The following is a 25,242-nucleotide window of genomic DNA, read 5'->3' as shown; positions in this document are numbered from 1 at the left end:
GGTTCAAAACGGAACTAGAGTCCTGCTCACAACCCTCATCGTCAGTCCTGTGAATACGCACTTAGATTGCTTCCCAAATGACAACCTAGTCCCTATTTAGTGCACTACTTTTGACCAAAGCCATATGGGCCCTGGTCAAACGTAGTGCACTACATAAGGAATAGGGTGTAATTTGGACTCAGACAGGATCTCAGTCTGTCTGCCCTGGCCTCATCACCCTAGCCTAATGAAGTAGAATGCACAGAGACACCATTGGGGAGAATGCAGCGGCTGCACTCTATCTGCTGTGAATTCTATTAGCAGTACTGTGGTTAAAACCCTGGATGAAATGATCCATGGGAATGATGGAAGAGAGGAGGGTGGAGGAGGACAGGAACGAGATAGGTGGGAGATGAGAGGGTAAGAGAGGTGCATGGAGAGGAGAGGGGAAAGGGGGAGAGAGGTGAGGATTATAAGGAGGTGGTGGGTGAGGAAGGGGAGCAGAGGACAGGGGAGAAGAGGAGGAGGGGTGAGGAAGGGAAGAAGAAGAAGAGGGTGAGGGTGATCAGAGAGGTGTATAAATGAGAGAGAGAAATATACTATGGAAAAAGAAGGAACAGCATGTCAGAAATCAGCTCAATGTAATTGAAGAATCCATAGACTCTAACAACTTCTGGGAAAATTGGAAAACACTAAGCAAACAACAACACAAAGAATTATCTATCCAAAATGGAGATGTATGGGTAAACCACTTCACCAATCTTTGTGGCTCTATAACAAAGAACAAAGAGCAAAAACATATACATGATCAAATACAAATCTTAGAATCAACTATTAAAGACTACCAGAACCCACTGGATTCTCCAATTAACTTGAATGAACTACATGACAAAATAAAAACCCTCCAACTCAAAAAGGCTTGTGGTGTTGATGGTATCCTAAATGAAATGATAAAATATACAGACAACAAATTCCAATTGGCTATACTAAAACTCTTTAACATCATCCTTAGCTCTGGCATCTTCCCCAATATTTGGAACCAAGGACTGATCACCCCAATCCACAAAAGGGGAGACAAATTTGACCCCAATAACTACTGTGGGATATAGGTCAACAGCAACCTTGGGGAAATCCTCTGCATTATCATCAACCGCAGTTTCAGTGAAAACAATGTACTGAGCAAATGTAAAATTGGCTTTTTACCAAATTATTATATGACAGACCACGTATTCACCCTGGACACCCTAATTGACAAACAAACAAAACAAAACAAAGGCAAAGTCTTATGCTTTGTTCATTTCAAAAAAATCCTTTGACTCAATTTGGCATGAGGGTCTGCTATACAAATTGATGGAAAGTGGTGTTGGGGGACAAACATACAACATTATAAAAATCCATGTACACAAACAACAAGTGTACGGTTAAAATAGGCAAAAGAACAGACAGATTTCTTCCCACAGGGCCGGGGGTGAGACAGGGATGCAGCTTAAGCCCCACCCTCTTCAACATATATATCAACGAATTGGCAAGGAAACCAGAAACGTCTGCAGCACCCAGCCTCACCCCACTAGAATCTGAAGTCAAATGTCTACTGTTTGCTGATGATCTGATGCTTCTGTCTCCAACCAAGGAGGGCCTACAGCAGCACCTAGATCTTCTGCACAGATTCTGCCAGACCTGGGCCCTGACAGTAAATCTCAGTAAGACCAAAATAATCATGTTCCAAAAAAGGTCCAGTCGCCAGGACCACAAATACAAATTCCATCTAGACACCATTGCCCTAGAGCACACAAACTATACATACCTTGGCCTAAACATCAGCACCACAAAGCTGTGAACTATCTGAGAGACAAGGCAAGAAGGGCCTTCTATGCCATCAAAAGGAACATAAAATCCGACATACCAATTAGGATCTGGCTAAAAATACTTGAATCAGCTATAGAACCCATTGCCCTTTATGGTTGTGAGGTCTGGGGTCCACTCACCAACCAATAATTCACAAAATGGGACAAACACCAAATTGAGACTCTGCATGTAGAATTCAGCAAAAATATCCTCTGTGTACAACGTAAAACACCAAATAATGCATGCAGAGCAGAATTAGGCCGATACCCGCTAATTATCAAAATCCATAAAAGAGCCGTTAAATTCTACAACCACCTAAAAGGAAGCGATTCCCAAACCTTCCATAGCAAAGCCATCACCAACAGAGAGAAGAGTCCCCTAAGCAAGCTGGTCCTGGGGCTCTGTTCACAAACACAAACAGACCCCACAGAGCCCCATGACAGCAACACAATTAGACCCAACCAAATTATGAGAAAACAAAAAGATAATTACTTGACACATTGGAAAGAATTAACAAAAAAAACTGAGCAAGCTGGATTGCTATTTGGCCCTAAACAGAGAGTACACAGTGGCAGAATACCTGACCACTGTGATTGATCCAAAATTAAGGAACGCTTTGACTACGTACAGACTCAGTGAGCATGGCCTTGCTATTGAGAGAGGCAGACTTGGCTCTCAAGAGAAAACAGGCTATATGCACACTGCCCACAAAATGAGGTGGAAACTGAGTTGCACTTCCTAACCTCCTGCCAAATGTATATTAGAGACACATATTTCCCTCAGATCACACAGTCTCACGAAGAATTCGAAAACAAATCCAATTTTGATAAACTCCCATATCTATTGGGTGAAATAGCACAGTGTGCAATCACAGCAGCAAGATTTATGACCTGTTGCCACAAGAAAAGGGCAACCAGTGGAAAACAAACACCATTGTCAATGCAACCCATATTTATGTTTATTTATTTCCCCTTGTGTCCCCTTTTGAACTATTTGCACATCAGTATAACACGGTACATAGCCATAATATTACATGTATATTCTTTTGAAAATTGTTAGTGTAATGTTCACTGTTAATCTTTGATAGATTGTCACTTTTGTTTATTATCTATTTCACTTGCTTTGGTAATGTAAACATATGTTTCCCATGCCAATAAAGCCCTTTGAATTGACTTGAATTGAGAGAAAGTTATATTTATTTTTCCTTTTGTACTTTAACTATTTGCACATCATTACAACACTCTATATAGACATTATATGACATTTAAAATGCCAATAAAGCCCATTAAATTGAATTGAAATTGACGTGAATCAGAGTTAGAGATCAACAGTGACCAGGGTCTCAGGCATTAGTCATGTTATAGACTTGACACATCCCTGACAATGAACTCATTCAGACACAATAACAGCTCCTTGTTTCAAAGCTGTCAGACAAGTAGTGTAGTGCTTAGAGGAATGAAAAATGTAGTTTCTACAGGTTAGTTAGTGAGGGGATAGGATGTCCCTTGGAATATCCTGTGTGACTCAAAGGGTTTCTCTCCCAGTTAGGATCCTCTGACTCAAGTGTCTGACTAAAGAGATATCAGACAGTGAGACCAGCCAAGTGGGACATTTTACACACCACGATTTGATCTATGTTAACACAAGCGCTAGATTATACACTATTTATATGACAAAGGACACATGAACTTTGAAGCAAAGTGGTCGACAGTAAAAGTATGTAAAAAGGAATTATTTGCGTCAAGCAACGGGATACCGGCCGTCAGAATACCCCCTACGAACGCTCTCTGGTCCCCTCCTCCCCTCAACGGTCATAAACCTTGTCGCTTCAGATAAACGGTCGAGCCCAGACAAGAGGAGCAAGTTCACCCGCGATGCTCCATTCGTTTCCCTCTGTCTGCGGGTGGTGCTGAACGTTTGCACGCACGCGGACCGGGCGGTGGGGGCTGGGGTACGGTGCGCGTGAGAGAACAGAAAGAGAGAACGGGACTCGACGAGCGCAAGTCGAGCCTGAAGCAAATCTGTTTATTTTCCAAGCGGAAATTTCCACGTGTTTGGGACAGACACAAGAGGAAGTGAGAAGCATGAGGTGGGGAAGCCTGAGTTTCTTCTCGTGAAAGAAGGAAAAATGTATAGGAAATAGTCCTATCAACGAACAGAGACCGGATTTGTACGGTTTAAAGCTATATCAAGGAAATAACTTACTTATTTCAACCAAGACACATCTGGAAATAGTCGTTCCTCGGACGTTCTCTGCAATAATTAGATTGAGAGGTGAGTTTCTTGAATGGAACTAAACTGTCAACAATGTTTTCAAATTGTGTTCATCTAATCGATTGATCCTGTTCTGCATAAAATGTTGTTTATCCCTGAAGTTTCAAAATAGGCTAATAGAGTCCTACATATAAGTCCTTTATATATAATTATTTTTTGTTTTTGTTGCAGAAACACCAGTATACATACAATAAGTATACAAACAGACAATGAGGGTATAGGGGGTGCAACAAATGACAGATTATACAAAGACCTTAAAAGACACAGGTATTGAATGTTTTAACAGCTTTCTTATTAGAAAAATGTAGATTGGTCTTAATGTACTGCTCAAATTCCTTATAGAAAACATGTAAGAGTGTTTTTTTATGAGTGAATTTACATTTATGAATATGGAATTTTTCCATTAGCACAATTAGATTGATGAGGTAAAATTATTTTTCTTTATCCTTATTATAGTTAAGGAAACCGAGCAGCACATTCTCCAATAAACAATAATAAAAAATCATCAAGAATATTAACAATTATAAAACTATTAATATCTTGCCTTAATTTCTTTACATGTAGGCAATGCCAAAATACATGCAAAACTGTTTCTGGATGCTCAACACAAAAAGTAAAATGAATTTTAATGTATTTTTTTTAGTTTCTTCAGGTAATGATTTGCAGGGTAACACTTATAGATCATTCTGAAAGAGACCTCTTTGACCTTGTTAACAAGCAGGTATTTGTGTAGTTATAACCACACTTTTTTCCAACAGATATTCTTGACAAATGTATTCCAGTAAGTTGTGACATAAGGAATAGATACAATATCCCTTTGAAATAAAGCACGTATAGATCTCTTGTTCTGAGGGAGCAAGGATGAACACATTTTCAAATCAAATCAAATGTTATTTGTCACATACATGTGTTTAGCCGATGTTATTGCGGGTGTTGCGAAATGCTTGTGTTTCTAACTCCAACAGTGCAGTAATATCTAACAAGTAATATCTAACAATTTCACAACAATACACACATTTAAAGTAAAGGAATGGAATGAAGAATATATCAATATTTGGGCGAGCAATGTCAGAGCGGCATAGAGTAAGATACAGTGGAATAGGATAGAATACAGTATATACATATAGGTGGTGACCTAGAATACCTCACAATCAAATGCAGACCATATTACCTCCCAAGAGAATTATCTTCAGTTACAGTCACAGCCGTGCATATTCCCTCTCATGCTGATACCACGACGGGTGAACAAGTCAGGTGAACAAAATGACTTGAGTTCCTGTATGTTGTTATGATCACACCACGTCTCGTTAATCATAAGGCATACACCCCCACCCTTCTTCTTACCAGAGAGATGCTTGTTTCTGTCGGTGCGATGCGTGAAGAAACCAGGTGGCTACCGACTCAGATAGCGTGTCTCGAGTGAGCCATGTTTCCGTGAAACAAAGAACATTACCGTCTCGGATGTCTCTCTGGAATGCTACCCTTGCTCGGATTTCGTCTACCTTGTTGTCAAGAGACTGGACATTGGCGAGTAGTATGCCCCTTCTAATGCAGCGCCGTTGTTTTGGCTCGCCGGCTGGGATCCGATCCGTTGTCCTGGGTGGTGGGCCAAAAAGAGGATCCGCTTCGGGAAAGTCGTATTTCTGGTCGTAATGTTGGTGAGTTGACGTTGCTCTTATATCCAATAGTTCCTCCCGACTGTATGTAGTAAAACCTAAGATTACCTGGGGTAACAATGTAAGAAATAACACATAAAAAAGCTAAATACTGCATAGTTTCCAACTTCCGGCGCTGGAAGTTGTCTTGAGATGTTGCTTCAATATATCCACATAATTTTCCATCCTCATGATGCCATCTATTTTGTGAAGTGCACCAGTCCCTGCTGCTGCAAAGCACCCCCACAACATGATGCTACCACCCTCGTTCTTCACGGTTGGGATGGTGTTCTTCAGCTTGCAAGCCTCCCCCTTTTTCCTCCAAACATAAGGATGGTCATTATGGCCAAACAGTTCTATTTTTGTTTCATCAGACCAGAGGACATTTCTCAAAAGTATCATCTTTGTCCCCATGTGCAGTTGCAAACCGTAGTCTGGCTTTTTTATGGAGGTTTTGGAGCAGTGGCTTCTTCCTTGCTGAGAGGCCTTTCAGGTTATGTCGATATAGGACTCATTTTACTGTGGATATAGATAATTTTGTATCTGTTTCCTCCAGCATCTTCACAAGGTCCTTTGCTGTTGTTCTGGGATTGATTTGCACTTTTCGCATCAAAGTACATTCATCTCTAGTAGACAGAACGCGTCTCCTTCCTGAGCGGTATGACGGATGCGCTGTCCCATGGTTTTATACTTGCTTACTATTGATTGTACAGATGAACGTGGTACCTTCAGGCGTTTGGAAATTTCTCCCAAGGATGAACCAGACTTGTGGAGGTCTACAATTATTTTATGTGGTCTTGGCTGATTTCTTTAGATTTTCCCATGATGTCAAGCAAAGAGGCACTTAGTTTGAAGGTAGGCCTTGAAATACATCCACAGGTACACCTCCAATTGATTCAAATGATGTCAATTAGCCTATATGAAGCTTCTAAAGCCATGACATCATTTTCTGGAACTTTCCAAGCTGTTTAAAGGCACAGTCAACTTCGTGTATGTAAACTTCTGACCCACTGGAATTGTGACACAGTGAATTATAAGTGAACTAATCTGTCTGTAAACAATTGTTGGAAAAATTACTTGCACAAAGTAGATGTCCTAACCGACTTACCAAAACTATAGTTTGTTAACAAGAAATTTGTGGAGTGGTTGAAAAACGAGTTTTAATGACTCCAACCTAAGTGTATGTTAACTTCCGACTTCAACTGTATGTGACCATAAAATTTGATTTGATTTGATATGTCTATTCCTCATGAATGTGAAGCCAGATTGGTTCTCTTCTATAGTTGAGTCCAATACTGCCTTCAATCTTTTTGCAAATATTGAGGCTAATATTTTGTAGTTATTATTGAGCAGACAGATTGGACGGAAATTATAGAGAAGAAACAAGTCTTTCTTGGGCTTAGCCTGTTGGGTCTAGGGGGCAGCATTTGCACGTCTGGATAAAAAAAATGTACCCGATTTAATCTGGTTACTAATCCTACCCAGTAACTAGAATATGCATATACTTATTATATATGGATAGAAAACACTCTAAAGTTTCCAAAACTGTTTGAATGGTGTCTGTGAGTATAACAGAACTCATTTGGCAGGCAAAACCCTGAGACATTTTCTGACAGGAAGTGGATACCTGATGTGTTGTATTGACTTTAAACCTATCCCATTGAAAAACACAGGGGTTTAGGAATATTTTGGCACTTCCTATTGCTTCCACTAGATGTCACCAGCCTTTACAAAGTGTTTTGAGTCTTCTGGAGGGAGATCTGACCGAACAAGAGCCATGGAACGGTGATGTCCCATTAGACACCTGGCGCGCTAGTTCATGTTGGGTACCCTCGTTCCAATACGTTATAAAAGAGTATGCATTCGTCCACCTTGAATATTATTCATGTTCTGGTTAAAAAAGGCCCTAATGATTTATGCTATACAACGTTTGACATGTTTGAACGAACGGAAATATATTTTTTCCCCTCGTTCATGACGAGAAGTCCGGCTGGCTTACATCATGTGCTAACGAGACGGAGATTTTTGGACATAAATGATGAGCTTTTTTGAACAAAACTACATTCGTTATGGACCTGTGATACCTGGAAGTGACATCTGATGAAGAGAATCAAAGGTAATGGATTATTTACATAGTATTTTCGATTTTAGATCTCCCCAACATGACGTCTAGTCTGTATCGCAACGCGTATTTTTCTGGGCGCAGTGCTCAGATTATTGCAAAGTGTGATTTCCCAGTAAGGTTATTTTTAAATCTGGCAAGTTGATTGCGTTCAAGAGATGTAAATCTATAATTCTTTAAATGACAATATAATATTTTACCAATGTTTTCTAATTTTAATTATTTAATTTCTGACGCTGACTTGACTGCCGGTTATTGGAGGGAAACGATTTCCTCAACATCAATGCCATAGTAAAACGCTGTTTTTGGATATAAATATGAACTTGATAGAACTAAAAATGCATGCATTGTCTAACATAATGTCCTAGGAGTGTCATCTGATGGAGATTGTAAAAGGTTAGTGCATCATTTTAGCTGGTTTTATGGTTTTGGTGACCCTGTCTTTGACTTGACAAAACATTACACACAACTCTTGTAAATGTACTGTCCTAACATACTCTAAATTTATGCTTTCGCCGTAAAACCTTTTTGAAATCGTAAAACGTGGTTAGATTAAGGAGATGTTTATCTTTCAAATGGTGTAACATAGTTGTATTTTTGAAAAATTTGAATTTTGACATTTATTTGGATTCAAATTTGCCGCTCTTGAAATGCACCTGCTGTTGATGGAGTGCACCACGGGTGGCACGCTAGCGTCCCACCTAGCCCCAAGAGGTTAGGTATTAATGTAATCAGACCTTGAGTCAAACTGGGAGGGAGAGCATTATTTGCGATGCTTCAGAAAAGACCTCCAACAGAAATGGGGTTAACTGTTGAGAAAAAGTTTTGTCAACCTCAGCAGGTATACCATCAGTCGCAGGAGACATATTATGTTTAAGTTGTTGAATAGAATAAATTATCTCTTCAACTATAATAGGGTCATCTCACAGTTCCCCATCAACGTCCCCAATTGATTTCATATCCCCCAGAGAGTCAAAAAAATAGTTGAGGACGCCTCACAATACTTAGAAATATATCAATTCCTGTAGAAGTTGCAACTAACGATAGAGATTCATTTGGGAGCATCTGTGATGAGACCATTAATATTTAATTGTTGAATTATATTATTTTTAGAGGTATTTTTCTAACCTGAAAAGATAAGATGAATTTTGTTCACCCTCCTCTAGCCACTTCTTCCTAGATCTGACAAAGGCTCCCTCTGCTTTCAGTTCATACGTACATATATACAACTTGTGTTGTAGCTCAAACAGAACAGATTTGTCCGCTTCTGAGAGACTTTCAACAGGCTTTTGAACAAGAGAGGTGATCTTTGTAATTACACATTCTTCTTCAGCTCTGTATTACCTCCCAAGAGAATTATATTTGTAATAACTGGCAAAAATACTCCCATATTTGTACAAATATTTTCCAACCTCATATTTTAAAAGCTCCCAGGTATTACTGTATGAATTGTAATTTACAGCTTTGTTCCAGAAGTGTGTAATTAAATTGTTTATCTCCATCTTGACCAACTCATGTTTTAATATTGAGCTATTAAGCTTCCAATAGGATGTTCTGCCAAGGCCATTATCAGAAATAAAAAAGTGTAATGTCAATATAAATGTCTCTATGATCAGTAAGGGCCATTATCAGAGATAAACAGTGTAATGTCAATATAAATGTCTCTATGATGAGTAAGGGCCATTATCAGAGATAAACACTTTAATGTCAACATAAATATCTCTATGATCAGTTAAGGGAGTGGCCAGGATGTTAACAGAAATACCCTGTTTATCAAAACATTTAGACACCAGCCAAAAATCTATGGTGATTGTCTGGAGCGTGCCTTATTACTACATGTGAAAGAGTTGTCATTAGGAAACTTTACTCTCCAAATATCTATAATAGCAAACCTTTCCATAAACTGCCTCAAACTTGTATTCATAGAAGTGGACTGTCCCAGAGGCCATCTATCAATTAAATCATTAGGAGAAATATTAAAATCCCCACCTACTATAAGTAAAGCATCAGGGAACTTGGTTAGCCAATGGAGAATAAGCTTTTCCAAAGATTCAACTAAAGTTTGGAATTAAACCCATAAATGTTGGTAATAATAATAATGATGTTGATAACAAGACAAAGAAAGTGACCCAGTCGGAGTGCAAAATACTTCCATCTCCAGCAGAGCGTTCAGTGCCATGAGAGAGCCATGAATCATTTCCCCACTGAGATCTCCAGAAAGTACTACGAGCTAAACAACAAAGAGCTTGCTCACTACCTATACCGCAGGTAAAAATAGCAAAGGTGAGAGAAAAATATAATAATAAATATCAATTACTACAGTAGTCCGGTGCAGTTAGAATGAAAGTTAAATCACCTTAGAGCCGGGAGTGAGATCTGCTCACATCAGAGGTAGCTTATCTAAGTAGCCTTTGTGTCCATCAGGCACAGTCTATGATAGTCCTCAAGGGGGAAGGCTGATTTCGGATCCGTTGATGAAAGCGCGCCCTCCGATGAAGTAAGCCGCTTTCCCCTCTTTTCGTGCTTTTTCCACAGCTGGCCACAGTTTCTCTCTCCTTTCTCTGTCTGCTTTCGAGAGGTCTTCAGCAAACCACAGGTTGTTGTCGTGTAGGAAGGTAGATTTCTTTGCTGCTTTCCAAGTGGCATCCCTGTAAATCCGTGATGTGAACTGGAGAATGACACCTCTGGGCTTGGAGTCACCCTGCCTTCTCGTGCCGAGGCAATATACAGTGTCGACAACATCTGCTATCTTAGCCTTCTCCACAGGTAGGACAGCTTGGCAGACTTTGAGGGTCTCTTGCGCACGTTCTGCCCATCTGCCTCGGGAACGCCATACAGTCTCAGATTCCACCGTCTGGAGTAGTTTTCAAGTTCTGCGATTCTTCTTTGACACAAGTCCATGTTTCCCTCCTCTTTTTCGACACGATTTTTGATGTGGGCAACCTTCTTAACATCGTTGATTTTCATGCATGCAAAGTCAACTGTTTTTTTTAAGCTCTCTATTTTCATTGCGTTGTCGCCGACCATTTACTCTATGACATCAGACCTGGTATTGATGAGCCTGGAAAGAGTGGCGACAACATTGTTATTGGCAGCGGCATCAGGGCCCAGTTCAAAAATGTCTTTCTTGGAAGCTGGAGGTTTGCTTGGGGTTATAGGCAAAGAAAGGAAATTCCTTGTCTGACACCGTAAGTGTCATAGAGTCTGTCAGCCAGTATAGTATAAGGACATTGGATGATGCCTGAGCATTTCTAGCTGAGGAGGTAGCGATAAGATTTCTCTTTCTGTCAGTGCGCAGGTGACATTTAAAAAAAATATAATCTTAAATCATCCATTCATTGGGTAGTTCAAAATAATACACTTTTCACTATCTTTCAAAAGTTGGTATGCAGAGCTGGGATTAGCGTGGGCTCAAGCTGCCATCTTGGAGCCTCCCTGTCACTCTGCTACAAACCAAAGCTAGTGGGAGAGAAAGATCGTCTCCAACTCCAGTCACACATCAGAAGCTCAGCTCACATGACGCAGCAACCTGGTCTCAGAGCATTTCCTTTTCTGTATGTATATAAATCCAAGACACTTAATTTAGTATAATATGTTACGTTTCAGCCATATCTGAACCCTGTTGTTGCCAAATCATACATACTGGAAACATGCAGACCCTGACGCCATTTTTACCCTGTTTCAAAGGCTATTGTCTCTTAGAAAATAATGTCAATTTCATGGCCTACTCAGTCAAGTCTGTTCTGTTTATATCAGTGGGAAAGTGTCTGTCTACCCACTGGGCACACAATGGTTTAATCAACGTTGTTGAACCAACGTGGAATAGAGATTGAATTGACGTCTGTGCCCAGTGGGAATAAGATGATTTACTTGACATTCCTTCTTTTTGAGATTTGCTACAAAGTGTTTATTGTCTTTAATCATTGACAAAAAGCTATGGACAAATCTCCCATATTTCTCATCATATTTCCAGGATTCTGTCGCCATTTCAGCTGTCTTCCCTCAGACTGCTGTGAGTCTCTGGAGCAGGAATGCTGGGTAATAGTGTGCTGAGCTACTGTCTGCCTCTGACTACACAGCTGTTTCAGTGTGGAGTTTCTGAATCCCCCAACCAACCCCACTGGCATCACCCTGTTTGGAAACACTCACTCACTCAGTCACTCACGCACACATGAATAGGAATGCACGAGCACACACACATACACACACACTCATTCTAGGGTGTCCACCCACTCTGCCCACAGTTGATGAAAACGTGCTTTGGTGTTGACGTTTCACTTTCTTATGTTGTAAAATACATTTGACCAAGACAAATATGATTCTTCATGTTCTGAATGGTTCAGTGGGGTCGTTCTCTGACCTATCATTAACATTATATCCTAGAAGTCAGATTTCATAACCTAATACATCTGATAAAGCACTGAGCTCTGTTGACAGAGTATTTCATAACCTAATACATCTGATAATAAGCACTGAGCTCTGTTGACAGAGTATTTCATAACCTAATACATCTGATAATAAGCACTGAGCTCTGTTGACAGAGTATTTCATAACCTAATACATCTGATAATAAGCACTGAGCTCTGTTGACAGTATTTCATAACCTAATACATCTGATAATAAGCACTGAGCTCTGTTGACAGAGTATTTCATAACCTAATACATCTGATAATAAGCACTGAGCTCTGTTGACAGAGTATTTCATAACCTAATACATCTGATAATAAGCACTGAGCTCTGTTGACAGAGTGATGCAGCTTCCTCGTCTAAACTTTTGGGGATTTTACATTTTGTGGTTATCGTCTTCCAAGTTGTTTCCGCAGGTCGCAAATAGATAAGTTAGTATGACACGAGCTGAAATAAATGTAAAAGGCTTTGAAAATAAAAAGCTTGCGGTATGCTCAGTGCTACAAAGGTAAAAACTCCAATAAGTTTGGAACGGATGATGATAGAGACATGAGCTGTAGACCACGGGGTTTCTTAGAGGAGTGTCTACACAATTAACACATTATTTTACACATTGGTCAAAAGATGCTTTTTGATTTGACACCCTACTCATTCCCGCTCATACCCAGAGTCTTGGCAGGAAACTCACGTTCTGTTTCTCATGCCATCCCCAGTTGTTTTAGTGTCTCACCATCTGGGGAAAAATCATGTCTAACACACACAGAGGGAGAGGAAGAGAGAGAGAGAGGGGGAGAGAGGAGGCAGAGAGAAAGCGAGAGAGAATGAGGGAGAAGGGGCAGAGAGAAAGAGAGAGAGAAGGGCAGAGAGAAGAGGAGGCATGGAAAGTGACAGAGGATACAGTACATCAGTGAAAGCTGCTGGCAGAGAGAGCAAGTGAGAGAGAGGACACAGGATGAGGGAAAGAAAGATAGTGAATGGGGGAGTGAGAGGGCCGAGATAGGGTTAAGTTGTGACACTGTAAAAATATATTTGTTTTATGTTCTAAAGTCTCAAGGCCTGTTTTAATGTTTTAATACAGTGTATGGATCAGAATTGGAAACGCTGCTGGTCTGATTGGACCATAAATAATCCTCACACAGAGAGATAAAGAAATGGGATCTTTCTCGCTCTTCTCAATTCAATTCAAGTGCTTTATTGGCATGGGAAACATATGCTAACATTGACAAAGCAAGTGAAGTAGATAATATACCAAAGTGAAATAAACAATAAAAATTTACTCTCAATTAAATTCAATTTGCTTTATTGGCATGACATAATGTACATATTGCCAAAGCTTACTTTGGATATTTACAATATGAAAATATTAAGAATCAAAATTGTCAACGGGACAAAAGTAACAACAATAACCAAGGGTCAAAATAACCATACATTGTACAATAACAATAAGCATACAGTAGAGGACATGTGCAGGTTGATTGGTCTGTCAGACACTGTCCCTCATCTCTCTCTGTCTCTCTGTCTCTTTCTGTCTCTCACTCTCTCTCTGTCTCTCTCTCTCTGTCTCTCTCCCTCTCTTTCTCCCTCTCTCTCTCTCTCCATCGCTCTCTCTCTCTCCATCGCTCTCTCTCTCTCTCTCTCCTTCTCTCTCTCTGGCTCTCTTCGACTCTCTCTCCCCCCTCTCTCTTTCTCTCTCTCTCTGTCTCTCTCTCCATTCATCCCCCTCTCCAAGGTAATTTTCACGTTGTCTAAAGAAGTAATCAAGTTGATGTTTATTTGTATTTTATGCCTACTCAGGCACGCACACTCCCTATCCATATCAGGACAGACAAACCAGTCACATGCTCTTTGTTCACATGGAGCACTCCAAACAAAAGACACATCTCATAAGTGATAGTTATGAAATAAACCAAAACTTGTTTCTCACAACTGGAGCAGGTTGCGAATTCTGCAAACAACGTTTCCACTCCGAGAATGAGAACAGTAAATTACTGTAATTAATACAGTGGCTTGCGAAAGTATTCACCCTCTTGGCATTTTTCCTATTTTGTTGCCTTCAACCTGGAATTAAAATAGATTTTGGGGGGGTGAAGATGCAAAATAGATGAAGATGCTAAATATTTTTTTGTGAAACAAACAAGAAATAAGACAAAAGAAAAATGAAAACTTGAGCGTGCATAACTATTCACCCCTCCCCAAAGTCAATACTTTGTAGAGCCACCTTTTGCAGCAATTACAGCTGCAAGTCTCTTGGAGTATGTGTCTATATGTCAGTCGTTGCTAGGAGTGGTGGTAGGAGTCAGGCGCAGAGAGCAGAGGTAAGGAACTGTGTGTTTATTCAATAAAAACACAACACGATCGACGCCAACACAACGGGCGTGAAAAATGCAAAGTGCCCAAACAACAGGTGCACAGCATGCATGAAAATAGAACAGTAGTAGATCGCCAGCACATCCAAATACAAAACACAACCTGACGCTAAATAATCCCGCACAACACTGGGCGGGCTAACCAGGCTTAAATAACCAAAATCAAAAGACAAATGAGGAACAGGTGCAACCAATAAGACAAACCAAACGAAAAGGAAAAAAGGATCAGCGGCGGCTAGTAGGTCGGTGACGACGACCGCCGAGCGCCGCCCGAGCAGGCAGGGGAGCCACCTTCGGTGGGATTCGTGACACTATAAGCTTGGCACATCTAGCCACTGGGATTTTTTCCCATTCTTCAAGGCAAAACTGCTCCAGCTCCTTCATGTTGGATGGGTTCCGCTGATGTACAGCAATCTTTAAGTCATACCACAGATTCTCAATTGGATTGAGGTCTGGGCTTTGACTAGGCCATTCCAAGACATTTAAATGTTTCCCCATAAACCACTCGAGTGTTGCTTTAGCAGTATGCTTAGGGTCATTGTCCTGCTGGAAGGTGAACCTCCATCCCAGTCTCAAATCTCTCGAAGACTGAAACAGGTTTCCCTCATGAATTTCCCTGTATTTAGCGCCCTCCATCATTCCTTCAATTCTGACCAGTTTCCCAGTCCCTGCTGATGAAAAACATCCCCACAGCATGATGCTGCCACCACCATGCTTAACTGTGGGGCTGGTGTCCTCAGGGTGATGAGAGGTGTTGGGTTTGTGCCAGACATAGCGTTTTCCTTGATGGCGAAAAAGCTACATTTTAGTTTAATCTGACCAGAGTACCTTCTTCCATGTTTGGGGAGTCTCCCACATGCCTTTTGGCGAACACCAAACGTGTTTGCTTATTTTTTTCTTTAAGCAATGGCTTTTTTCTAGCCACTCTTCCGTAAAGCCCAGTTCTGTGGAGTGTACAGCTTAAAGTGGTCCTATGTACAGATACTCCAATCTCTGCTGTGGAGCTTTCCAGCTCCTTCAGGGTTATCTTCTTTGTTGCCTTTCTGATTAATGCCCTCCTTGCCTGGTCCGTGAGTTTTGGTGGACAGTCCTCTCTTGGCAGGTTTGTTGGGGTGCCATATTCTTTCAATTTTTTTATAAATAAATAAAGTTTCAGATATATTTTTATAACCCAACCCTGAACTACTTCTCCACAACTTTGTCCCTTACCTGTTTGGAGAGCTCCTTGGTCTTCATGGTGCCACTTGCTTGGTGGTGCTGACTCTGGGGCCTTCAGAACATGTGTATATATACTGAGAGCATGTGACACTTAGATTGCACACCGGTGGACTTTGTTTCACTTATTATGTAACTTCTGAAGGTAATTGGTTGCACTAGATCTTATTTGGGGGCTTCATAGCAAAGGGGGTAAATACATATGCACCCACCACTTTTCCGTTTGTTTTTTTTTTGTTGCATTTTTTTAAACAAGTAATTTTTTTCATTTCACTTCACCAATTGGAACTATTTTGAATATGTCCATTGCATGAAATCCAAATAAAAATCCATTTAAATTACAGGTTGTAATACAACAAAATAGGAAAAACGCCAAGGGGGATGAATACTTTTGCAAGGCACTGTAGGTCAGGCCTTATTGTGCCTATTCAGACAGGGTTAGTTTTACTGGGGGAGATCAGGTAATGTAATTATCTGCACGAGGACAAAACACCACATCTGTAATTTTAGTCCCACCTGAATCTGCTGTATCAGTAATTTTTACATGGCAGGAGAGTAACAATTCCAGCCAGAATAACCGACAGTTTTTTTGGCGAACTCCAAGGTCTGATAGCAATAGTCCCATGCGAATCGACATCCCTGTGTTTTGAGAGAAATATCTGAGATTGACAGGTGTTGCTCGCGGTTTGCGCAAGAAAACAATAACTGATTCGATAAATTGATCTTAAGCTATATATATGAATGGCCTACATGTAGCCTATCAACTTTCAGAGTGAATGCTTTTGTTTATATGTTTTGTGGGTATTAATTGAATATTGCCAAATGCCTCAGTAAAAAATATTGAGCCTATTTAATGCAACCCTTGCTGCTAATAGATGACAAAGAAGCATACAGCTGACCTACACGTTTGGAAATGACAAGTTCAGTTTCTCATCCATAGCCTTAAAATGCATCTCAAGTGCAATTGCACTGTTTAGCTCACATCTGAAGGCGGGAGGGTGGGGGCATTTAGGATGTGCTGCGGATCGGTAAAATATCCTAATGATTATGATCACACTTTCTCAATTCAATTACTTTGGCCACACTATTGGAAATATGGTTTGGTAGGGTTTAGAAACTTGGGAACGTTGAGTTACCAGTGTGGCCCTATCACCTGGACATTTTGGACACCTGGACACCTGAAATACTGTATCTTCACGCATAGAATAAAAATCAAAAGAAACACGAATGCCGTCCGAATCGTCCTTTGGAATAAGGGACATTCTGGAGTAATAATTGCATAACCAACGTTCTCTAGTGATACTAGTCCTGTGCGAATAGGTCTTTGGTCACGTGATTTTTTATTTATTTATTTTATTTATTTCACCTTTATTTAACCAGGTAGGGTAGTTGAGAACAAGTTCTCATTTACAACTGCGACCTGGCCAATATAAAGCAAAGCAGTGCGACAAAAACAACAACACAGAGTTACACATGGGATAAACAAACTTACAGTCAATAACACAATAGAAAAAGCTATATACAGTGTGTGCAAATGTAGTAAGATTAGGGAGGTAAAGCAATAAATAGGCCATAGTGGCGAAATAATCACAATTTAGCATTAACACTGGAGTGATAGATGTGCAGATGATGGTGTGCAAGTAGAGATGCTGGGGTGCAATATGGGGATGAGGTAATTGGGTGTGCTATTTACAGATGGGCTGTGTACAGGTGCAGTGATCGGTAAGCTGCTCTGACAGCTGATGCTTATAGTTAGTGAGGGAGATATGTCTCCAGCTTCAGTGACTTTTGAAATTCGTTCCAGTCATTGACAGCAGAGAACTGGAAGGAAAGGCGGCCAAAGCAGGTGTTGGCTTTGGGGATGACCAATGAAATATACATGCTGGAGCGCGTGCTACGGGTTGGTGTTGCTATGGTGACCAGTGATCTGAGAAAAGGCGGGGCTTTACCTAGCAAAGACTTATAGATGACCTGGAGCCAGTGGGTTTGGCGACGAATATGTACCGAGGGCCAGCCAACTCTAGTTACAGGTCGTAGTGGTGGGTAGTATATGGGGCTTTAGTGACAAAACGGATGGCACTGTGCTAGACTACATCCAGTTTGCTGAGTAGAGTGTTGGAGGCTATTTTGTAAATGACATCGCCGAAGTAAAGGATCGGTAGGATAGTCAGTTTTACGAGGGTATGTTTGGCAGCATGAGTGAAGGAGGCTTTGTTGCGAATTAGGAAGCCAATTCTAGATTTAACTTTGGATTGGAGATGCTTAATGTGAGTCTGGAAGGAGAGTTTACAGTCTAACCAGACACCTAGGTATTTGTAGTTGTCCACATATTGTAAGTCAGAACCGTCCAGAGTAGTGATGCTAGTCGGGCGGGTGGGTGCGGGCAGCGATCGGTTAAAGAGCATGCATTTCGTTTTACTAGCATTTAAGAGCAGTTGGAGGCCACGGAAGGAGTATTGTATGGCATTGAAGCTCGTTTGGAGGTTTGTTAACACAGTGTCCAAAGAAGGGCCAGATGTATACAGAGCAGTGTTGTCTTGGCCAGGTTGATGAAGATGGCTGCACAGTACTGTCTTTTATCAATGTCGGTTATGATATCGTTTAGGACCTTGAGCGTGGCTGAGGTGCACCCATGACCAGCTCGGAAACCAGATTGCATAGCGGAGAAGGTACGGTGGGATTCGAAATGGTCGGTGATCTGTTTGTTAACTTGGCTTTCGAAGACTTTAGAAAGGCAGGGCAGGATGGATATAGGTCTGTAACAGTTTGGGTCTAGAGTGTCTCCCCCTTTGGAGAGGGAGATGACCGCGGCAGCTTTAAAATCTTTAGGGATCTCAGATGATACGAAAGAGAGGTTGAACAGGCTAGTAATAGGGGTTGCAACAATTGCGGCGGATAATTTTAGAAAGAGAGGGTCCAGATTGTCTAGCCCAGCTGATTTGTAGGTGTCCAGATTTTGCAGCTCTTTCAGAACATCAGCTATCTGGATTTGGGTGAAGGAGAAGCGGTGGGGGGGCTCGTACAGGTTGCTGCGGGGGGTGCATGGCCGGGTGGAAGCATGGCCGGCCGTAAAAAAATGCTTATTGAAATTCTCAATTATCGTAGATTTATCGGTGGTGACAGTGTTTCCTAGCCTCAGTGCAGTGAGCAGCTGGGAGGAGGTGCTCTTATTCTCCATGGACTTTACAATGTCCCAAAACTTTTTGGAATTAGTGCTACAGGATGCAAATTTCTGTTTGAAAAAGCTAGCCTTTGCTTTCCTAACTGACTGGGTATATTGGTTCCTGACTTCCCTGAAAAGTTGCATATCGCGGGGGCTATTAGATGCTAATGCAATACGACACAGGATGTTTTTGTGCTGGTCAAGGTCAGTCAAGTCAGGAGTGAACCAAGGGCTATATCTGTTCTTAGTTCTACATTTTTTTAAAGGGGCATGCTTATTTAAGATGGTGAGCAAAGCACTTTTAAAGAACAACCTGACATCCTCTACTGACGGGATGAGGTCAATATCCTTCCAGGATTCCCTGGCCAGGTCGATTAGAAAGGCCTGCTCGCTGAAGTATTTTAGACTGTGATGAGGGGTGGTCATTTGACCGCGGACCCATTATGGACGCAGGCAATGAGGCAGTGATTGCTGAGATCCTGGTTGAGGACAGCAGAGGTGTATTTGGAGGGCAAGTTGGTCAGGATGATATCTATGAGGGTGCCCATGTTTACGGATTTAGGGTTGTACCTGGTAGGTTCCTTGATAATTTGTGTGAGATTGAGGGTACCTAGCTTAGATTGTAGGATGGCCGGGGTGCTAAGCATATCCCGGTTTAGGTCACCTAACAGTACGAACTCTGAAGATAGATGGGGGGCAATCAATTCACATATGGTGTCCAGGGCACATCTGTTGGCTGAGGGGAGTCTATAACAAGCGGCAACAGTGAGAGACTTATTTCTGGAAAGGTGGACTTTTAAAAGTAGAAGCTCGAACTGTTTGGGCACAGACCTGGATAGTAAGACAGAACTCTGCAGGCTATCTCTGCAGTAGATTGCAACTCCGTCCCCTTTGGCAGTTCTATCTTGACGGAAAATGTTGTAGTTGGGGATGGAAATTTCTGAATTTTTGGTGGCCTTCCTAAGCCAGGATTCAGACAAGACTAGGAAATCAGGGTTGGAGGGGTGTGCTGAAGCAGTGAATAAAACAAACTTAGGAAGGAGGCTTCTGATGTTAACATGCATGAAACCAAGGCTCTTACGGTTACAGAAGTCAACAAATGAGAGCGCCTGGGGAATAGGTCTAGTACTGGGGGATACAGGGCCTGGGTTAACCTCTACATCACCAGAGGAGCAGAGGAGGAGTAGGATAAGGGTACACCTAAAGGCTATAAAACTGGTTGTCTATTGCGTTGGGGACAGAGATTTAAAGGAGCAGATTTCTGGGCATGGTAGAATAGATTCAAGGCATAGTGTACAGACAAGGGTATGGTAGGATGTGAGTACAGTGGAGGTAAACCTAGGCATTGAGTGACAATGAGGGAGGTTGCACCTCTGGAGGCACCAGTTAAGCTAGGTGAGGTCTCTGCATGCGTGGGGGGTGGGACAAAATAGCTATCTAAGGCATGTTGAGCGGTACTGGGGGCTCTACAGTGAAATAAAACAATAATAACTAACTGAAAGAGCAGTAGACAAAACATATTGACATTAGAGATAGGCATAAAGCAATCACAGGAGTTGGTCGGGAGAGCTAAGACAACAATGGGTAAATGGCGATGAATGGGCAGAGAGGGTCAGTTAGGTACACACAGGACCTGAGTTCGAGGCTGGGGCCAACAGATAAACTAAATTAGGTACAGTGCTAATGAACAGACCAGCAGGCATCAGCTGTGTAGCCGAGTGATCATAGGGTCCAATAAGCAGCAATAGGTGAGTCAGGGAGCCGTTCGGTAGTCGCTACTATGCTAGGCGAGCGGGAAACACAGAGTTCATAAAGCTAGCAGGCCGGGGCTAGCAGATGGTTCTTCGGCGACATCGCAACGGAAAAGCCTGTTGAAACCACATCGGACGATTACGTCGGCAGACCAGTCGTTATGGATCGGCGTGGCTCCGTGTCGACAATAAAGGGTCCAGGCCACTTGGCAAAAGTGGTATTGTAGCCCAAGAATTAGCTGGTATACGCCGTCTGCTGGCCGGGAGATGGGCCTAGGTCGAGGCTAGCTCAAGGCTAACTGGTGCTTGCTTCGGGACAGAGACGTTAGCCAACAGTAGCCACTCGGTTGCAGCTAGCTAGCTGCGATGATCCAGTGTAATGGTCCCAAGCTTGCGGCAGGAATCCGGTGATGTGGTGGAGAAAAGCGGTCCGATATGCTCTGGGTTGATATCGTGCTGTGCAGACTGGCAGGTAATTGTCCGAGCTAAAGATGAAGACCGCTAGCAGTGGCAAACATTGTAGTAGCTAGTAGCTAGTAGTTTACTGGCTAGCTGCTGATGGAGGTTCCAGTTATAAGGTATAAAACAAAATAGCAGATCCGTACCACATTGGGTGAGGCGGGTTGCAGGAAAGTATGTTTAGTTCGTAGATGGAAAGTGAGATTAAAATATATATGTGAAAACGAAAAACATACTATTTACAGACTAATTAACACGGAACAAAACAAACACACGTCCGACTGCTACACCATCTTGGATATGTGATGCATGTGTCATGTAACGAGAGCAAGGGTTAAGGGAATAAGGGATGTTTACCTTAACAAATGAGGGATTTCTGTAACACAACTTTTCAGTCAGAAATGGCTGTAATTATATTGCAGCTTCAATGAACATGGACAGCGCAATAGAAACGTTGATGTTCTGTGGTGGTCGCTGCAGCAGGGAGGAGAGAGAGACATTGGGTGCTTGTCAGTCACTCGCTGTCTTTTTCTTTAACCTGTTAGGGCTAGGGGGCAGTATTGACACGGCCGGATAAAAAACGTACCCGATTTAATCTGGTTACTACGCCCAGTAACTAGAATATGCATATAATTATTGGCTTTGGATAGAAAACACCCTAAAGTTTCTAAAACTGTTTGAATGGTGTCTGTGAGTATAACAGAACTCCTATGGCAGGCCAAAACCTGAGAAGATTCCATGCAGGAAGTGGCCTGTCTGACAAATTGTGTTTCATCTTGGCTCTTTTTATTGAAGACTGAGGATCTTTGCAATAACGTGACACTTCCTACGGCTCCCATAGGCTCTCAGAGCCCGGGAAAAAGCTGAACGATATCGAGGCAGCCTCTGGCTGAAACACATTATCGCTTTTGGCAAGTGGACGATCAGAGTACTATGGGCTTAGGCGCGTGCCCGAGTCGACCGAATGCTTTATTTTCTTTCGTCTGTTTACCTAAACGCAGATTCCCGGTCGGAATATTATCGCTTTTTTATGAGAAAAATGGCATAAAAATTGATTTTAACCTCTATGGGCTAGGTGGGACGCTTGCGTCCCACCTACGTAACAGCCACTGGCAGCCTGTGGCGCGATTTTCAAAACGTTAAAAATCCTATTACTTCAATTTCTCAAACATATGACTATTTTACAGCTATTTAAAGACAAGACTCTCGTTAATCTAACCACACTGTCCGATTTCAAAAAGGCTTTACAACGAAAGCAAAACATTAGATTATGTCAGCAGAGTACCAAGCCAGAAATAATCAGACACCCATTTTTCACGCCAGCATATAATGTCACCAAAACCCAGAAGACAGCTAAATGCAGCACTCACCTTCGATGATCTTCATCAGATGACAACCCTAGGACATTATGTTATACAATACATGCATGTTTTGTTCAATCAAGTTCATATTTATATCAAAAACCAGCTTTTTACATTAGCATGTGACGTTCAGAACTAGCATACCCCCCGCAAACTTCCGGGGAATTCGCTAACATTTTACTAAATTACTATATTACTATAATATTGCAAAATGTGCTTTCACCAAAAAGCTATTTTAAAATCGGACATATCGAGTGCATAGAGGAGGTCTGTATCTATAATTCTTAAAATAATTGTTATGCTTTTTGTGAACGTTTATCGTGAGTAATTTAGTAAAATGTTAGCGAATTCCCCGGAAGTTTGCGGGGGGTATGCTAGTTCTGAACGTCACATGCTAATGTAAAAAGCTGGTTTTTGATATAAATATGAACTTGATTGAACAAAACATGCATGTATTGTATAACATAATGTCCTAGGGTTGTCATCTGATGAAGATCATCAAAGGTTAGTGCTACATTTAGCTGTGGTTTGGGTTTATGTGACATTATATGCTAGCTTGAAAAATGGGTGTCTGATTATTTCTGGCTTGGTACTCTGCTGACATAATCTAATGTTTTGCTTTCGTTGTAAAGCCTTTTTGAAATCGGACAGTGTGGTTAGATTAACGAGAGTCTTATCTTTAAAATGGTGTAAAATAGTCATATGTTTGAAAAATTGAAGTTTTTGCATTTTTGAGGAATTTGAATAACGCGCCACGGGATTACACTGGCTGTTGAGTAGGTGGGACGCAAGCGTCCCACCTAGCCCATAGAGGTTAACACAGCGCAGCAAGTCTGAGCCTGGCCCGGCACAATCAAATCAATTGCTGGTCGGACTCCCTCTAGTCATTTGTGTGTCTTAACCTCTATGGGACCGGCGGGACGAATTCGTCCCACCTACGTAACAGCCACTGCCATCCTGTGGCGCGATTTTCAAAATCTTCAAAATCATATTACTTCAATTTCTCAAACATATGACTATTTTACAGCCATTTAAAGATAAGACTCTCGTTAATCTAACCACACTGTCCGATTTCAAAAAGGCTTTACAACGAAAGCAAAACATTAGATTATGTCAGCAGAGTACCAAGCCAGAAATAATCAGACACCCATTTTTCAAGCCAGCATATAATGTCACCAAAACCCAGAAGACAGCTAAATGCAGCACTCACCTTTGATGATCTTCATCAGATGACAACCCTAGGACATTATGTTATACAATACATGCATGTTTTGTTCAATCAAGTTCATATTTATATCAAAAACCAGCTTTTTACATTAGCATGTGACGTTCAGAACTAGCATACCCCCCGCAAACTTACGGGGAATTCGCTAACATTTTACTAAATTACTCACGATAAACGTTCACAAAAAGCATAACAATTATTTTAAGAATTATAGATACAGACCTCCTCTATGCACTCGATATGTCCGATTTTAAAATAGCTTTTTGGTGAAAGCACATTTTGCAATATTCTAAGTACATAGCCCAGGCATCACGGGCTCGCTATTTAGACACCCGGCAAGTTTAGCACTCACCATAATCATATTTACTATTATAAAAATGTCATTACCTTTTGTTGTCTTCGTCAGAATGCACACCCAGGACGTCTACTTCAATAACAAATGTTGGTTTGGTCCAAAATAATCCATCGTTATATCCGAATAGCGGCGTTTTGTTCGTGCGTTCCAGACACTATCCGAAATAGTAAAGAAGTGTCGCGCGCTTGGCGCAATTCCTGACAATAAAATTCAAAGTATTCAATTGCCGTACGTCGAAGCATGTCAACCGCTGTTTAAAATCAATTTTTACGTCATTTTTCTCGTAGAAAAGCGATAAAATTCCGACAGGGAATCTCCTTTTCGGCAAACAGAGGAAAAAATCCCAAAGGCGGGGGCGGTCGGGGTCACGCGCATAAGCTAGTGTCTCTTGATGGGCCACTTGAGAAAGGCGATAATGTGTTTCAGCCTGGGGCTGGAATGACGACATTCTCTTTTTTCCCGGGCTCTGAGAGCCTATGGACGACGTGGGAAGTGTCACGTTAGAGCAGAGATCCTTAGTAAATGATAGAGATGGCAAAGAAGTTCCAGAAATGGTCAGACAGGCCACTTCCTGTAAAGGAATCTCTCAGGTTTTGACCTGCCATTTGAGTTCTGTTATACTCACAGACACCATTCAAACAGTTTTAGAAAATGTAGGGTGTTTTCTATCCATATGTAATAAGTATATGCATATTCTAGTTACTGAGTAGGAGTGGTAACCAGATTAAATCGGGTATGTTTTTTATCCAGCCGTGTCAATGCTGCCCCCTAGCCCTAACAGGTTAATTATTTAATCAAACCGTGTGCTTAAAGCATCAGACAAGTTCAGTGAATATAGTTGATTTGATTAAAACACATAGAATGTGTCAATATATGGAAAAAAATTGAGTGAGAGACTTGAGAACTCTCAGAACAAAAAGAGTGAAGAGTTTGTAGGGCTTCCCCGGCTAAAAAAAACCTTTGGTCGACCAACAGTCGTCTGAGAGTTCTCAAGTCTCTCACTCAAGGTCAGCTTTATTGGATTTAGGATTTACAGTCAAACGGCCATCTTTCTTTGGCTTCATT

The 25,242-nt window shown here is 41.4% G+C and overlaps 1 protein-coding gene across 1 annotated transcript in view; it reads left to right on the top strand.

Moving 5' to 3' along the window:
• Window positions 1-3,683: 3,683 nt before the first annotated feature.
• Window positions 3,684-25,242, top strand: part of LOC106577242 (leucine zipper putative tumor suppressor 2 homolog) — a 101,162-nt gene continuing 79,603 nt past the window's right edge. Inside the window, exon 1 of the mRNA XM_014155168.3 lies at window positions 3,684-4,098. The gene's annotated coding sequence lies outside the window, so the exon portion shown is untranslated. The remainder of the gene's footprint in view (window positions 4,099-25,242) is intronic.

This window comes from Salmo salar, chromosome 18 (genome assembly GCF_965601325.2).
Source record: "Salmo salar chromosome 18, fSalSal1, whole genome shotgun sequence".
NCBI lineage: Eukaryota > Metazoa > Chordata > Actinopteri > Salmoniformes > Salmonidae > Salmo > Salmo salar.
Note: the sequence above shows the minus strand (reverse complement) of the source record. Positions and strands in the feature narration are given on the sequence as shown.